Source organism: Anopheles maculipalpis, assembly GCF_943734695.1.
Source record: "Anopheles maculipalpis chromosome X unlocalized genomic scaffold, idAnoMacuDA_375_x X_unloc_2, whole genome shotgun sequence".
Classification (NCBI taxonomy): domain Eukaryota; kingdom Metazoa; phylum Arthropoda; class Insecta; order Diptera; family Culicidae; genus Anopheles; species Anopheles maculipalpis.
Window position 1 is genome coordinate 161,454 of NW_026060480.1, and position 6,000 is coordinate 167,453.

The following is a 6,000-nucleotide window of genomic DNA, read 5'->3' on the forward strand; positions in this document are numbered from 1 at the left end:
AATTTTCCCTTAAAGTTTTTTTTATTTTTCACGAAAATATATTGAAAATGTCACTCTATTTTTGTTTGCTCATCACTACTGAATTTTGGCAATTTTTGCCCATCACTAGGCAAATGTCACCTTTGACGACCACGTTTTTTCCACCACTTTTTAACGCTATTTTATCAGTTTTAAACCGTTTTCCGTCCGGTTTTTTTACACAATCACATAGCGGGCACTCTCACGCACATTTTAGTACCCCATCCGGCCTCCATAGGAGTAAAGATGAGGGAAAAATAGGAAGTAAACACTCCCCATACAAAATGTGTACACTTTTTCCACCCACTTTTTAACTGTTTATGAATCGATTTTCACTAGTTTTTCACCACTAAACACTGTGTTTTATCGTTATTTAGCGTTTATAAGCGTTTTCGCACGATTTTAAAACACTTTTCACACACTTTAAAGTTTTTCCCCTTAATTTCCCCCGATTAAGGCGTTCACCGACACCCTTCAAAGTTTTACGGGCGCGGGGGGCAAAGGGGTGGGCGGAAAATTCCCGGAATCGCTTGTGAAAATTAAAGGCCCTCTGCCTTGACACCACTCACTGAAAATCGGAGTTTTCCGGCTTCACTTTCTAGTTTTCCTCGAATTCTTGCGTCTTAGCTCTTTAAGGGGAATCACCAACTTTGCCGGCACGTGGTGGGAGAACGGGTGGGCGGAAAAATTCCGGACCGGCACAGAAAATTATTCCTGAATTTTCTCTACGTCCTCCACTGCTTATCCGAATTTTCCCTTAAAGTTTTTTTTATTTTTCACGAAAATATATTGAAAATGTCACTCTATTTTTGTTTGCCCATCACTACTGAATTTTGGCAATTTTTGCCCATCACTAGGCAAATGTCACCTTTGACGACCACGTTTTTTCCACCACTTTTTAACGCTATTTTATCAGTTTTTAGCCGTTTTCCGTCCGGTTTTTTTACACAATCACATAGCGGGCACTCTCACGCACATTTTAGTACCCCATCCGGCCTCCATAGGAGTAAAGATGAGGGAAAAAAAGGAAGTAAACACTCCACATACAAAATGTGTACACTTTTTTGCACCCACTTTTTAACTGTTTATGAATCGATTTTCACTAGTTTTTCACCACTAAACACTGTGTTTTATCGTTATTTAGCGTTTATAAGCAATTTCGCACGATTTTAAAACACTTTTCACACACTTTAAAGTTTTCCCCTTAATTTCCCCCGATTAAGGCGTTCACCGACACCCTTCAAAGTTTTACGGGCGCGGGGGGAAAAGGGGTGGGCGGAAAATTCCCGGAATCGCTTTTGAAAATTAAAGGCCCTCTGCCTCGACACCACTCACTGAAAATCGGAGTTTTCCGGCTTCACTTTCTAGTTTTCCTTGAATTCTTGCGTCTTAGCTCTTTAAGGGGAATCACCAACTTTGCCGGCACGTGGTGGGAGAACGGGTGGGCGGAAAAATTCCGGACCGGCACAGAAAATTATTCCTGAATTTTCTCTACGTCCTCCACTGCTTATTCGAATTTTCCCTTAAAGTTTTTTATTTTCCACGAAAATATATTGAAAATGTCACTCTATTTTTGTTTGCCCATCACTACTGAATTTTGGCAATTTTTGCCCATCACTAGGCAAATGTCACCTTTGGCCCAAGCACAACAAAATAGGTAAAGTCGTTGCAAGAATGGGGCTAAAATGGGGCCCTACTTTTGTCACGATAATTGCCCCGTAGTCAGAAACGGATGGGGCAATTTTGTTTACCACAAATTATGACGTCACAAAATTTTTGACGTCATGAAGATGTGCAAAAAAATTGATTTGTGTATGCTGTTTTTTTCTCTTTCGCACTGCTTGTTCATTCTTCCATGCTTTTTGCTCTGTTTCTCTTATGGATCAAGGTAGCTGCTTTTGAGCCTGTGTGTAGAGGAGAGATTGAAATATGCAGTACTGTTTTTTCTGGATATCTAGAGGTGAGCAGGAGAAGTGAGAATTGAACTGTAGAGAGAAGAGATTGAAATATGCAGTACTGTTTTTTCTGGATATCTAGAGGTGAGCAGGAGAAGTGAGAATTGAACTGTGATTATTAGTGTATAATGCATATTTACCATATGATTTGCTGCGGCGGTGATGCGATGGTCCTTTTTAGTCGTGATAATCTAGTGTGGATCGGAGTAGGTTTTGTTTTACATGCGCTATATAGGATCGCAAGTTAAAGAAAATGTGTTTTTTGTGTACATTCTTGTATTTGTATTTGGTAAATGCAAAACTAGCAAACTATAATGAATATCATTGTTGAGTTTCAATGATCCATGGTTTTGTTAAGAATCGTCGTGGTGGACCGTGATGTAATGCATCGCCTTTATTCATTATCATCTTTTACTATTTAAGCAAAATGCCGCTGGACAAAGAAACAGATGATATGACGTTTTCATCTGAGTACAACCAATTTGTCAAGGATCGATCGAAAGGTAGCATTCAAATTGCATTTTGTATGGTTTAAACAGCTTTTTATAAATATATTGAAATATTGTGCGTTAGCTACTGACACTGGAAAGGAAAATACTGTTCCAATTGCAAAAGGTATGTTAACGTAGGAAAAATTGTATTAACTACTTTGTTAGTACTGAAGTCCGTCGAAGGATTCCGATTTGTCCGCAGCAAAGTTTTAGCGGTTAAAGGAACTTTAACGTTGGCTTTTTTAAAAAGCTTTCAAATTATGTTTATGGAGCTATGCGACGCGTTGGTGGAAAGCGCGCAGTAACGAATTCCATCAACTATAGACATTTTATCGATAATTTGATTGAACGTATCGTCAGTGTTGATTTCATTCTCATCTCACAGGAAGAACAGCAATCGATGTAGTCAGCCAATTCGAAATATTCTTCTTCGGTCTGGTTCATATTTGGTACTGGACTTTGTTCTGGGGTTGGCGATGTGCGCTGCATTTCATGGTTTAAATTGCTCGTGGCTATATTTTGGGTATGTTGTAAATAATAATATAACATTAACACTACGATGTAATCGAACTTTATATTCGTTAAACTTGTGTAATAAAGTCAACTAACATGGTTGGCTTGGTCCTGCATCCTGATTATCCTTTCCCGTAGGTTCCAGCGCCATATACTTTGCAGCTTGGCGATAAAACATGCCAGATTTGCGCAGACGTTTTAAGTCAGCCATTACAAAAACGGTAACAACAATTTCAAATAATACTATTTTACAAAGATCTCTCAGCTGGACCAACACCCAAGAAATAAACACCTATTAAAACTGAAATGAACAACTAAATACTTTGTGAGATAATGATTTTTCCTGTATTTAAAAAATATATGTTTCTTTTAATATCAAAGAGTTACAAACTTCATGGCACCAGAATATTTTTTTCGCTTTCACTTACTCCGCCGTCTGGCGTGATTTCAGACGGTTACGCGTTTAAAGGTACGAGGCGTGTATGTATGCGTTTGTGTGTGAGGTATAGCAGTGCAAGCAAGAGAAAACACCCGGCGTATACACACATGTATCGATACCTTTCAGAACAAAAATTTACTCCGTCTATACTGTCCGTGAGTGCGAGAGGAATGACATACGAGTTTGAGCGAAATGTAAAACCAATGCATCGATACGATCTAGACACAACATCGATATCGTTGGCAAACAAACATTGCTCGGCCTATCTCGTCTGTAAGTGCGAATGAAACAGTTATACGAGTGTGAACGAAACACAGAATCGTACGGTTACGGCAAATCCAAAGATCATGACGTCACAGAATACTCGTACATAAGTGTAAACAAGTGAGATAGACGATTTAGAGCAAGACACACGCTGTTTTGCCCCGTTCGTTTTGGTTGGGGACGACCACGTTTTTTCCACCACTTTTTAACGCTATTTTATCAGTTTTTAACCGTTTTCCGTCCGGTTTTTTTACACAATCACATAGCGGGCACTCTCACGCACATTTTAGTACCCCATCCGGCCTCCATAGGAGTAAAGATGAGGGAAAAAAAAGGAAGTAAACACTCTCCATACAAAATGTGTACACTTTTTTGCACCCACTTTTTAACTGTTTATGAATCGATTTTCACTAGTTTTTCACCACTAAACACTGTGTTTTATCGTTATTTAGCGTTTATAAGCGTTTTCGCACGATTTTAAAACACTTTTCACACACTTTAAAGTTTTTCCCCTTAATTTCCCCCGATTAAGGCGTTCACCGACACCCTTCAAAGTTTTACGGGCGCGGGGGGAAAAGGGGTGGGCGGAAAATTCCCGGAATTGCTTTTGAAAATTAAAGGCCCTCTACCTCGACACCACTCACTGAAAATCGGAGTTTTCCGGCTTCACTTTCTAGTTTTCCTCGAATTTTTGCGTCTTAGCTCTTTAAGGGGACTCACCAACTTTGCCGGCACGTGGTGGGAGAACGGGTGGGCGGAAAAATTCCAGACCGGCACAGAAAATTATTCCTGAATTTTCTCTACGTCCTCTACTGCTTATCCGAATTTTCCCTTAAAGTTTTTTTTTATTTTTCACGAAAATATATTGAAAATGTCACTCTATTTTTGTTTGCCCATCACTACTGAATTTTGGCAATTTTTGCCCATCACTAGGCAAATGTCACCTTAGACGACCACGTTTTATCCACCACTTTTTAACGCTATTTTATCAGTTTTTAACCGTTTTCCGTCCGGTTTTTTTACACAATCACATAGCGGGCACTCTCACGCACATTTTAGTACCCCATCCGGCCTCCATAGGAGTAAAGATGAGGGAAAAAAAAGGAAGTAAACACTCTTCATACAAAATGTATACACTTTTTTGCACCCACTTTTTAACTGTTTATGAATCGATTTTCACTAGTTTTTCACCACTAAACACTGCGTTTTATCGTTATTTAGCGTTTATAAGCAATTTCGCACGATTTTAAAACACTTTTCACACACTTTAAAGTTTTTCCCCTTAATTTCCCCCGATTAAGGCGTTCACCGACACCCTTCAAAGTTTTACGGGCGCGGGGGGAAAAGGGGTGGGCGGAAAATTCCCGGAATTGCTTTTGAAAATTAAAGGCCCTCTGCCTCGACACCACTCACTGAAAATCGGAGTTTTCCGGCTTCACTTTCTAGTTTTCCTCGAATTTTTGCGTCTTAGCTCTTTAAGGGGACTCACCAACTTTGCCGGCACGTGGTGGGAGAACGGGTGGGCGGAAAAATTCCGGACCGGCACAGAAAATTATTCCTGAATTTTCTCTACGTCCTCCACTGCTTATCCGAATTTTCCCTTAAAGTTTTTTTATTTTTCACGAAAATATATTGAAAATGTCACTCTATTTTTGTTTGCCCATCACTACTGAATTTTGGCAATTTTTGCCCATCACTAGGCAAATGTCACCTTTGACGACCACGTTTTTTCCACCACTTTTTAACGCTATTTTATCAGTTTTTAACCGTTTTCCGTCCGGTTTTTTTACACAATCACATAGCGGGCACTCTCACGCACATTTTAGTACCCCATCCGGCCTCCATAGGAGTAAAGATGAGGGAAGAAAAGGAAGTAAACACTCCCCATACAAAATGTGTACACTTTTTCCACCCACTTTTTAACTGTTTATGAATCGATTTTCACTAGTTTTTCACCACTAAACACTGTGTTTTTTCGTTATTTAGCGTTTATAAGCAATTTCGCACGATTTTAAAACACTTTTCACACACTTTAAAGTTTTTCCCCTTAATTTCCCCCGATTAAGGCGTTCACCGACACCCTTCAAAGTTTTACGGGCGCGGGGGGAAAAGGGGTGGGCGGAAAATTCCCGGAATTGCTTTTGAAAATTAAATTGCCGCTGCCTCGACACCACTCACTGAAAATCGGAGTTTTCCGGCTTCACTTTCTAGTTTTCCTCGAATTTTTGCGTCTTAGCTCTTTAAGGGGAATCACCAACTTTGCCGGCACGTGGTGGGAGAACGGGTGGGCGGAAAAATTCCGGACCGGCACAGAAAATTA